General features: G+C 37.3%; 1 long non-coding RNA gene across 3 annotated transcripts in view; it reads right to left on the bottom strand.

Moving 5' to 3' along the window:
• Positions 1-3,065: 3,065 nt before the first annotated feature.
• LOC148392306 (uncharacterized) overlaps positions 3,066-12,549 on the bottom strand; it is a 31,277-nt gene continuing 21,793 nt past the window's right edge. For 2 of the 3 annotated variants that reach the window (XR_015860973.1, XR_015860974.1), the window contains exons 4-5: positions 3,517-3,627; positions 3,066-3,440 (exon numbers count right to left, since the gene is read on the bottom strand). This is a non-coding gene — a long non-coding RNA (uncharacterized LOC148392306). Of the gene's footprint in view, positions 3,441-3,516; positions 3,628-7,291; positions 7,553-12,549 lie in introns of those variants that run through there. The other variant, XR_015860975.1, reaches the window with a different exon arrangement.

Here is a 12,549-nt window from a genome sequence, read left to right as displayed (position 1 = left end):
TGTATAAAAATAATAAAGAACTAGCATATCCTACATTTCTGGGATGAAAAAAACAAAGTCGATATCAGGAACTTGTGTATCATGTTATGATTAGAACTAAAGTTAATCTTTTTGAATGCTTTTACATGTGCCACATGGAGTTTTCTCAGTTGTGAGAAACATGACAGCATCAGTTTCTCATGTAAAAGGAACACGATGTGAGGCCCCATTCTACTTTTGTGGTGAAAGGTGACATAACCCATAATTCCACACCAACCACAATGTTCTTTGATCAGATATTCCTCTGTGATACTGGGAAGGAAATTCACATGACATAAAAGAAACTAATGATGGAGCGTAGCTTTCTAGAGCTTTAATTGTCTAATAAAAAAGCAACTTTGATTTGATTGTCAGATTGAATAAAAACATAAAAATGTAAAAGTAACACAAACATTACTGTTAAAAAAATAAATTGTAGTCCCCTCTTAACTGTAGACGAGCAGTGAGCTTTTGATTGGTTGAAGTCTAAAGGGATGGCGCCTAGTGTACCAGGTATGTAAATACAGATTTTTTTAGATGGCAAATTTTGCAACCATGTGCTAATATACAATACAATATAATGCCACATTAAAAGCCGTTAATTTCCATCGTGTACCACAAATCTAGGGATCATATGGAAAGGGGAGTAGTGAAAAAAAAATAAGAGTCTGCTTTTAGTTGTCAGGACAAAAATAAATAAATAACAGAGTCCACATTAGCATAAATAGGAACACAAAAGAGGGAAAAAGGCGATGAGGAACAAGACACAAAATAACACTGTCAACAGGACCCCTGGTGAGGAATTCCTATTTCATATATTTAATTATCCCTGTCAAATGGAAAAGAAGTGAGACAAAGCTGTCTTTGTTCTCCCTCTTCATTCCCCGCATGTCTGCCAATTAATTTCAGCATGTGAATATGACTAATTGTCTCTTTGCAACCACATAAATAATCATTTTGGTCTATGCTGGAGAGGGGGTGGTATGTTGATGTGCCAATTTATGATATTTTAGCACAATGGAACGGGCGCAATTCAGGTGATCATGTTAGCAGAGTGATGTTTTGTAGCCATTGCCCTCTGCCCCTGTCTTGTAGTGAGCACAATGCTGCTGTACTTTCCCTCTTTTGTAAACAAGAGCATTTGGAAATGTTCTTTGTTAGGAGTGGTGATATTAGCGTCATAATTAGACAGAGAGATTTCAGTGATGGCATTAAATGCATATTCATGTTTTTTGTATGGGGATTAATAGAAAAACATCTATGAAACCCAAAGCATCACCATAACCATAAGACAATCCTTGCAGATTGCTTTAGATCATGTACAACGTTAGATGGTTTTAATGAAAGGTTCTTACACTTGAATGAAAATGGTTGTTGCAAAAAAACACTACTTTTCATCTACACTTGAGTGTTTTTACCCTCACAACAAACATTTTTAGAACAATATTGCACTGAGGCTTCTTGATTGATTGATTATATATTAATTTAATGATTGTATACCTACTTAGGACTGTATTCACTTCAAGAGGCCTTGTGTTCTCCTTTGTCTGGAAGGTCAAACATGCACTCTAACTGAAAAGATGCTACCATTATTTATTCACATGGCAATAACAAGCACTCAAGAAAGGATCGAGCCAATGATGTCTCTTTTATTTGAACAATTTCTGCCAAACATTAGCATAATGTGCTCTGTTTTGGTACACAGCACAAACTATTATCCTGTTTTTCGTGCCGACGCAAGCCCTGATTTCATTGACATGCACCTAGCGCACTTGACAGTTCGGTAGCTGAAAGTTGACCAAACATTATGCCGGCTTGAACCACATCTAGTGTAATACGGAGTGTAATGTTATGACTGAGCTGCAGGCAGAGAGATTCTGAACTGCGTGGTCGATGTCATCATATTTCAATCATAAATATGACAACAGCGTGCATACAACCTTTTGTATTACTGTATAATCAATTCACTAAATGCATTATTTTTATCATCTTGATTGAATATGCTTAAATTCATTGCACTGCCGTGGCACAGCCATGGAAAGTAAGGGTAGTGAGGTTGGGCATACATGGACACATACGATCAGGGTGGAAGACTCTCTAAATGGCCACTTCACTAATTCGTGGTCTTCCAAGCCAACCTTATTTTTAAAATCTCCTTGCATTGTATTATAAACTTCATTTACGCGCCTCGACCGGCAATGGAATTTGAGCAAATTGTTTTTTTCTTCTGCCATGTGAAGGACATCAAGCATCTTACCTGATATTAGGTAAATAAAAATGTTAATCAAAATAAAATGTTATCCAATTTAAATTTTTCAAACAGGGCAACTTTTCCCAAATTACAGCTTTGCATATTTTGGTATTTTTTGACTTCATAAGGTTTGCTGTACGAGAGCCTGAAACTGAAAAATGTTAGAACATGCCGCTTCAATTCAAGAGTTCTCAAAACTTTCCATCCATGTACATTTTCATTTTGTCTCAACAGTCAAGTGTCCAGAAAACACCATAAGAAAAGGAGTAAAAAAAAATAAAAAAATCAATTTGCATTTGGTTTATAAATAGCTCCAGGACAAGGGCTGTTAAGTTTGAAATTAACATGTAAACAGTTGGAAAGTCTGCCCTGCTACCCCCTATCCCTTCCCTTAGCCCCTCCTTTGCTGAATCTCTTTTAGTGCCTTGATAAATATACATACAGCCTCACACAAAGACCGTCTTGTTCCTTTAAATGGGATACTTTTTAACGGAGACATATATTTCCAGGATTATATCAGCATTCACTTGCAAATTTCTAGTTTTAATACTCCAGTTGAGGCAGTCTATGAATAAGCGTATCATCTGAATGCAAGGAACACCTGGTCCTGAGGGCTGGGCTATGAGAGGGCTTCAAGCTGACCTGGTAACAGTGCCAAGACTTCACTTGTTCCCAGCCATTCACATTCTCCCGACATAGTCCCATGCTGCAGACTGTGTACATGTAACTATGCTACCATTTGGCATAGCCAAATGGGACGTTGTGACGGTTGCACAAAAAGGACAAGATACAAATATGAATTAAACAGCACATTTTATACAGTTCACACATATTCAAACCAAGGACAGGTTAGTGTCATATGGAAAATAATAAGTGCATAGAACATTACTTTTGTCAAAGTACGCGTCAGGCATACTGGTGGAAGTGATACGAGCTCAGAGTTCAGAACTGTAACGAGGAAAACAATTAAGTTGCAGAGAGTTTTTTTTACTTACTTGGCAGCATTAGAAGACTGAGGAGGGGAGAAAGAGTTGTACTATTTGGAGGCAGAGGAGGAGAGAGGAAGGGGCACATGGTCTATTCGTATGCACCCCACATCCACTCGACACACAATCAGGCCTGTATTGCGTTTTGCAAATTTATACCCAGGATGTTGGTTTAGAGTGTTTCCCTGGAAAAAAAGAGAAGGACTTTTTTTTCAAGTGTCTGCTTTCATGACCAAGAGTGATTGAGGCACACAAACAAACCTTTGTTCCGAAGCTCACAGATGCAAAGCATGAGCGCGGACTTTTTGTGTTCCACCCCAACTCGCACTTGCACGTTTTTTATATATGCTCTGAAGTTAAAAGAAGAGAAATCTGAAAAAAAAAGTGATGCATTTACACATGAATTTGCATGAATAAATCTTGGTTCCCGGGTTTCCCACTTAAAAGGAGATCTCAAACGAATATATAAAAATAAGAATAGCAGCCATTTACTGAAGTTAGTAAACCTTTTGCAAGAAGCATTTTATGCATGTAGCCCATGAGTTTTTTTAGAGGGGCTCAAGTGGGAATGGTGAAGTCAATCCTTCTAGTAAGTTACTTTCCAAATTGGGCACCAAGTATATTCAAGCAAGGGTGGCGGGCATACAATCAGTTACTTCCCTGCCGCAAATTATGGATTCAGTTGTGATCTGAAAAAATCAGAAAAATAATATTTTTTATGCAGTTTAAAATCCTTTTAAACCAGTGATTCGCACCATTTATTGAGCCAAGGCACATATTTCACATAACAAATCACTGCCAGATCAACACATGTACCAAAAATTTGTGAAGAAAGGATTCATGGGAGTATAATGTCCAACAAAATGTTTATATTAATTTATATAATTACTTTAAGGATTAGAGTACTCGACATTCGGAAAGAAAACCACACAATGCAATGCAATGCAGTTTTCATAAATCTGCCATTTCACCCTCCTGGTTGAGGGGGCGCAGAGTGAGTGTAAAACGGAGGTGGGGGAATTATAAGACTCATATGTGTGTGATTGGCAGTTCCCTTGGCTCCCAGGGTTAGAGAGTTCAGAGAAAAGCCGATTATTCCTCTCCCTCAGGTCAAACCTTCATAAATAAACAAGGGGACCGCCTGAGGCACGGTGTTTTAGTATGATTAGCATATCATACAAGCTATCGACAGGACACTTATCATATTACAGCACGGCAAGCCGCAGAGCACACAGAGGTTACATGTACAGGGCAGCTGAGCATACATCTCTGTTCATTAGAAAGGTCCTCGGGGAGAGAATAAATCATATCAGCACGTGGCGATGCCAATGCAAGTGTTTGATTCCAACTCCATAATGGATGTTAACAAGGGCCTTTTCATAAACTGCAGAGGCAGTAAATTGACTTTGTGGCTTGTATACAATAGATTCAATTCAATTTCATTATTATACTAAGAAACCTCAACTCTTCTATTTCCAGAGGAATCTAATTATTTTCAATATTTTATCACTTTTACGAGCTGTTGAATATGCATATTATTAAACTTATATCTTAACTTCTATTTGGATTTTTGGTTATCTGACAGCTGTAGCATTCCACCTACACTAAAAAAAAAAGGCATGTTGAATTTACAATTTATTTCATCAATTGGTTGCATTAAATAAAAACATCTGGATCTAAATGCATTTTTATGTAGAGTAACGATATCCTGATAAACTGACAGAATGGAAATTCAACATATTTATCTGTAACATATTTGTAAGTTCAACATACGTATATTTTTCAGTGTTCAAGCAATTCCACTAAACAGCAAAATGAAATCAAAAAGAAAGCACAGACAGTCAACAGTGGATGATGGAATGAGTCCGAATCTACAATTCCCTTCCATGCTGCATCGTATAACTGCTTGATGAAGCGGCATTCAACCCAAATCTCTTACACGCTACTCAGATTTCAATTTGGGCGAACTTCTCCCCTTGACTCATCTCGCCAAGAACCACAATTAGTAGCTAGCCACTCTGACCAAAAGAGAAGGCGCAAATGACATCCACACCTAAGCCCTCCTAAGCCAGAAGAGCCGGGGCACCGAGCAGCCTCAATGATGCCGCTTGCAGTCAAGCATGACCTCTTTAGGTGGGTCATATGCTGGGAACGGATGGTATGTACTAACGGGGTTCAGTAGTTTATTACCTCCTATGAGCCAGACCTAACCAACTGCGTGAAAATAAAGTATCCGAGATACGCTTCTAGATTGAGGCCTGGATTTTTAGAATCATATGTACCTTAACCCCAAAGCAGGAATCAGACTGGAGGTATTGTCACCTATTGTCATCATATGGCAAAAGGTGAGCTAACCTAAATGGAGGGCAAAGGTTAAAATTGATGTAAATGGAGTTTTATGTGTATGGCATCGCAGTCATAGGTATTGCCCATCACTCCACTGCTTATCCACATGGATGTTTCCGAATGCTGGTTTCCCATTTCCTTTTTTGATGCCACTTCCCAAGGCCCCCACCCCACTTTGGCACCCGCCCCCATATTTCCTCCTCCTGTCGATGCAAATTAGAACTTCACACGTAGTGACAATCTGCTGGGTACGCTGTGATTTTACACGACCAATTAAGGCCCACTTGGCAGTTGTGTGAACAGTTTCATTAGAGGAGATAATATTGCAAAGTGAAATGATAAGCAATCATTATGATTAATGCAGAGACATTACATTGCCCGTTAATGAGGTGTAAATGATCTCATTATTTTTGAAAGAGTACAGATTAGATTAAAGCGGAGTGGACAGCACTCCTCTGTGTTCAGACAAGTTAGTGTTAATTAGGCCCAATCTCCAGGAGCAAATGAGCCGCAACCCTTTGGTAAACAATTAGGCTTCCATTGCCCGGGGCAAGATGGCCAAGGATAGGCAAGCTAATAGATAGATGACTTGAGAGACGGATGTTGAGAGAGTATTAAAATCTAAATCTGTGTCATTGTTACAAATTCTCATCGGGAGTGAGACAAATGATATGCGTGATGATCTTGGGGATCCAATAATTATCGGTTCAAAAACCGGGTAAGTGAAATATGCGTATTTGAGTAATGCCATAACAAACACATACATGATATCATAAGAACAAATTATCTCAATAATCAGCACAGCCAAATAAGAATGTAAAATGAAAATATGTGGAGTAATTTATGTAAAGATTTTCAGCCTTCTGATGTGCTGTCATAACATGAAAAGGCCTACTGGCCATGTGTTAATCGTCTCTATAAAACATAAATAAATATTTATAAATATTTTTATAGTTGTACCAAAATGGCCAATGAAACCTGAGGGCTAAATTATAATGGACGCTATTACTTTGCCTTGAAGAAATTGTCCTGAAACCTCACCCCATTTAATAAATTGCTGATTGATCTTAAACCGAGCCGGTCATGCATTTGATTTTGCCTGACTTGCGAGTCTATTTTTACTTTTTTTTTTTACCAAGCAAATCGTTTTAATAAACCAAGCAAATTGTGATGTTTTATGGCTTTGAATAGTATTCCTGTATCTAATCTGCAGACACATTGAACTAACATCTGTGGGAAATGTTTGCCTGTGACAACATTGATTTTACCTTGCTCTCGCTTTGTCTAAAAAGATATGTTAAGGTTATTCAAGAAAAAGTGATGCTGTAATCCTTCTGCCATAGGAGTTATGCTTTAGAAGCATAAGGCTCTTATCAGTGATTGATAACGCTTAACTCAAAAACATATAGAAGCATTAGGAATGTCAATATTTTGCTGTCGACTGAAGGTGACCCCTGGCTCCTCTGTTTGCTGTGTGTGCACGGAGGGCTTTGATGGTAAATTTGTAAGGGTGGTTATGTGGGGAGGCTATTATGGATTTGCTATCTAGCCTCAAGTGTTTGCGGCTGATTATGTGATTAAATCAATAATAATTTCTGTTTGGGCTCCTTTGCTCTTCTGCTTCATCTTCCTTTTCCTGTGTAGTTGAGCAGAACGGTGGATAGGAACACATAGACACACATGTACAAAGGCCATTGTATTATTATTTTATTTATCAAAAAAAAAACTTTACTGAAGGGATTTACTTGAAAATATATACACCAAAATGGCGTTGAAGCATTTTAACAATTTATTTAATTTAAAAAGCAGAATTAAACTGGGCAGAACAACCATCACAGATATTGTAGTAGTTGTAGATTATTGGTTCTGTACATTCCCTGCAACTGACTGGCGACCAGTCCAAGTTGTAGTCCGCCTTTTGCCCAAAGTCAGCCGGGATAGGCTCAGCACACTGGTGAGCGTGATGAGGATAAATAGAAAAAAAAAAAAAGATGGATCAATGGATAACAACCAATAAATGTGCAAAACTCCAAGATTACCACACCTCATTTTGCTATCTTAATGTCTTTTTTATTTATTCCAGTGTCTTTATGTACCCTTCGTACTTGGTTTGGTGCCAAAGCATGCCAGGCATTGAATTGCACATACTTGCCTCTCCTGCTCTGCCAACTTGGATGTTATGTCTAGACTACAGGAAATGCAACATTACATTTGTTTACAACCAACAGGAACTAGAACCAGAAGCTGTTACGAGATTAAAGACTGCTACCCAGAGAGAAAATGTGTGTGGCTCAAACCCATGGCTTTGTCAACAATCCATTAAAGGAGAGGGAAAATGGAGAAATGGCGCAGAACTGCTGTTGCTATCTGTGAGATGAACAGTTTACGCTCAACAGTGAATTTTCATCTAAGCGTGATGAATGAAAGTCAAAAGTTGTGGTTTTTGTTGTGTTTTTGCCTTCTCTCTATTCACGGTGGCTGTAATTTCACCATGTGACGATAACATACACTTAGTTTGTCTGCGGGCGTGTGTGTTGAGTGATTGTGTGTGGCTGCGTTAACTCAGAATCCCTCTGCAGCCTCTTAAATCTATACCCAATAAAAATCAGTGCTGGCTTGAAAAACAAAACTCAGGGAAACATCTGTAAAACATTGATTTTGCAGATTGCAAACCAGCTGCATGGCTAATGAGAAAAGAAATCATTTTTGATTAATTAACCCAAAAATTGGAGAATCTAAGATGCCACAGGGGAGATGACAAGTGCTGCGGGCTTGATCACACAGGAGGAGGAGGACACGCTGCTGGAGCAAAGGAGCTGCCGCCTACCAGCTTGCACAACCAGGAAAGGAGAGGCAAGGGGAATGCTGCTACAAGAAGCATGGCTTCTATTAGAGATCAAAAAGGGGTTAAATATTTTCCACTCAGTGACAGAAGCATGTTGACCCATGGAATGTTAGTGAAACACTGAAGATTACAATCTTTCAATTGTAGTCTGTTTGTCTTTTACAAAATGCAGCCTGGTTGGTGTGACCAGACTGCAACATAAGGTTAAAAGCATTGAAAGTAAAACCCACATGCTTTTATGTTAGATAAATATTTTTGCCGATAAGTGTCTAAATTTTTCCTAGTTACTCTACAAAACAGTACTTTGGTATCCATGATAATTTCTGGAAATGGAAATCAGGAATTTATATAATGGAAAATTTTGGCTTGTCTCCTCAGGGATCACAACAGGTACTCGCACAGTTTTTACACCAGATACCCTTACTGACGGAATTCACCTTTTTTAACCATTATCATTTTATTTTTTTTGTTCATTTTTTTTTTTTTAATTAAATCCAGACTTGGAAATTCAGGTATTGGCAGAGAAACAGTAGCATTAACCCCTACACTACCAGTGCTACTGTATGATATAAATTCTATGAATTGTACTTGAATTATACTTGTTCCTCTTTGTGAGATGTCTACAGTTGTAGTTAGTTAGTTAGTCAATCAGTCAGTCAGTCAGTCAGTCAGTCAGTTAGTTAGTTAGTTAGTTAGTTAGTTAGTTAGTTAGTTAGTTGATTTGGCTTGTTACATTGTCACCATTCATCACACCTTCATTTCATGCACTGTTAACACATCACTTGCCGAAATGGGAAACGGAATGAAGCAATTCTGCTTATCTATTCCTGCCTCGATTTCAGGAATTTACATCAACGAGCTCAATAATTATACTTCTATGTGTTACTTTTGCTACCACCAAAAACAAGAGTGACATTCTGTTGTATACAACAACAACATGGCGGTTGGTAATTATTATTATTTTTTGTCCAAATGATCAGGATTTTTGAGAGTTTATGAGAGTCTTTATCATATTTTCAGTGTCCTTTTCTCCATTTTTATCCTTTTGATCATTTTTAATCAAAGATTCTGATATTTCTATTAAGCCTTTTTATCTAGGGCATCAGCCCTGCTTGGAACTTTAGATATAAAATAAGCAGATGAAAGCAGTTGAAAATGGTTAAATGCACATTTGGACGAGGATCAAAACTTATCGCCAAGTATACTGCAAAAACTCATGGAAAGGCACACACACACGCACACACGCACGCACACTAATACTGGAAGGAGCTGAAGTGCACTCACAACACAACTATCTCACAAGGCTATTAAATTATTCTTTTTCCATGTATTGTTGTTTTAAAATCCAATAGAGGCCATGCTTGGAATGGAATTATCGTATTTATATATCTAAAGTCCATTGGAAATTTGTACCAATTCTCTGAACACTGTTTTTCTCATCTTGCATTGCCATCTTATTTATTCTATGGTAGAAACAACCTCCTGCCAGCTGATGGTTGAACAGCAGATGATTGTCAATAAAGCAAGATTGCCTGATTTAGTACAATCAAACGTTTTCCCAGAATGCAATGTGACTACTGTGTCACACTAATATAAATCTGCTGCGACTGATCAATTAATAAATAGGAAACCAATTATCAGCAGTTACTTGAATAAGTTCAGGTAGTTATGAGCGTGAATGGTTGTCAATCTATATGTGCCCTGCGATTAGCTAGCGACTGGTTCAGGGTGCACCCCGCCTAGGGCTTATGGACTCCTGGGAAAGGCCCCAGCATGCCCTTGACCCTCATGAGGAAAAGCAGTTCGGAAGATGACGGACTGAATAGTTATAATGACAGCCACCATGAAATTCGACGGCACAATAATAAAACAAAACAAAAAAATTCAGGTGCTAAATTCAACCTTTGTAACAAATAAACAGGCATGTTATTGAAAGCTTTTCACAGTATCTATGTATGTATTTCTTCTTCAGCCAGAAATCAATTTGTTCATTATTACAACGGACTTTTCAAATGAGCAACGTAATGCTGAATCACCAACAATGTGCAGAAGTTTGATACATGTAAGTGAGCCATTTCATTGCTTTTGTGCCACATGTGAAATTCTTTACACTGACAGACTTAGATGTTTTCTTCCTTAAGCATTCACTAGACACAAACACACATAAAGTTTGCTGTCAGAGACTAGAGCATCTGCTTTTGCTTCTCTCATAAACTGTTACCTTTCAGAGGACCTGACCATGATCTACGCACAAATATATTAAATGTCATAAATCAGCTTCATAAAGGATGTCTGGGAGATTCAGTGTCTTTTTGAAAAATAAAACAGCAGTGAGAAACTTAAATCCTTGTGATTAATGTGTGCCTGAACCCTCACATAGCCATGGTAACCGGGGCAGTTTGCCATGCCATTTCGAGGATCCAAGCACTGACACAAACGTACCAGTATTTAAGTCTAGCACTGTCTTTGTTTCAGTTTGAAAAAAAAATAAGGCCTCAACTTGCAAGACATAATTATCAATGTTCAGAAGAACATAATTCAAGAAAACATCTTATGCATGACTTAAAGTGAATTCAACCTTAATTATTATGTTTAACTCATCCATAACAGTTTTATACAAACATGCAATTGTTGACACATACTCGATCAGAAGTATAATTTTGACATGCATAAGGATGCTTTTTTCAAAATTTTATTTACTTCTATTACTAACGTATTTTCCGGACTATAAGTCGCTCCGGAGTACAAGTCGCACCAGCCATTAAATGCATAATAAAGAAGTAAAAGACATATATAAGTCGCACTGAAGTGTAAATCGCATTTTTGGAGGAAATGTATTTGATAAAATCCAACACCATGAACAGATGTCATTTTGAAAGGCAATTTAAGGCTGATGAAGCTGTTTTTTTGATTCACAAAATTTTAATGACTACAGTGCCAAATAATTTGCAGAACCATAGTTTGTGTAATTTTTCATCTATAAAGAAAAGTTGGTAGCATTGTGGTTCTTATGATTAATAACAAATGTTTTATTATGATAGTTGCTGATATATTTGTTAATGATTCAAAGAATATTCTGTGTAATTTGAATTGAGTATTTAGAATAACAAAAAACCTCTACAGTATGTCTAATCATTTGGATCAATATGGAGGCATTTTTAGATAAAATAAAGAACTTGCAAAAGAGAATTACAGAGTAGCAAAAGAAACATAACTGACTAAAGTTACAAGAATAGTGGGCAACTTCGATACTATGGAAAGCTGTAATAAGTGGTCCGTAGTTGATGCATCAAATCAATCAGCAGCCTGATTGCCGCCTTTAATTGACTTTGCCAATAACACTCACAAAAAAGACAGATTGATAAAGGCTGTGTTCAATCTTTCCAGCAAAGAAGGAGAGACACTAGAATGCAACTAATGGGTAAATCTAAAGATTAGTTCTGTGTGTGTCGTGAGAGCAAGTGTTACGTTGGTTTCCTTTTATGAGGCTTCAAAAACCCCTTCAAGCATTTTAATACAGAGACACACTTAAAATGGTCTCACGGGATTGTGCCTGAAAAGCACCTCACTTTAAAAGACTTTCATGTGATAAATTTTCTCGTGACAATGAATATGATTTTTTTTATTAACTTTTTACTTAGGCTTGTTGTGATAAGTATTAAAAACAAATCTGAAATAATAATGAAAATCACTAAATTAGTAGTAAAGCAGAAATATCATAATTATTGTCACAAATGGAAATCTAGAATTCTGTGTTGGCCATCAGATTTCCGAGGTGCACCTATAATCTTGAAATTTTGAGAGTCACACGTATTTTCATCCAAACTTTGCAGCTCCATAAAATTGGGAATAAATCTAAATCAGAGACAAAGGTACAGGTATTCTTAAAAACAAACCCAAAAAGTACATTTTCTTCTTAGCTTTAAAGAGTTAACTATTTCCTGTTTCCATAAAAGACAAAAGGTATTGACTGCATGCCACAAAGCTCAATTAAAGGAACAGTGGAGAGGTGAGCATTGATTTAGAAGACAGTATTTCAAACAGCACCCAAGAGTACAGAGTCGAGCTCTCACACTGATGACACTAATTCTTTAGGGAAATTC

Source organism: Syngnathus floridae, chromosome 10 (assembly GCF_059516105.1).
Source record: "Syngnathus floridae isolate MCC-2025c chromosome 10, RoL_Sflo_1.0, whole genome shotgun sequence".
In the NCBI taxonomy this organism is placed as follows: Eukaryota; Metazoa; Chordata; class Actinopteri; order Syngnathiformes; family Syngnathidae; genus Syngnathus; species Syngnathus floridae.
The sequence above is the reverse complement of the archived record's forward strand: the minus strand, read 5'-3'. Positions and strand labels throughout refer to the sequence as shown.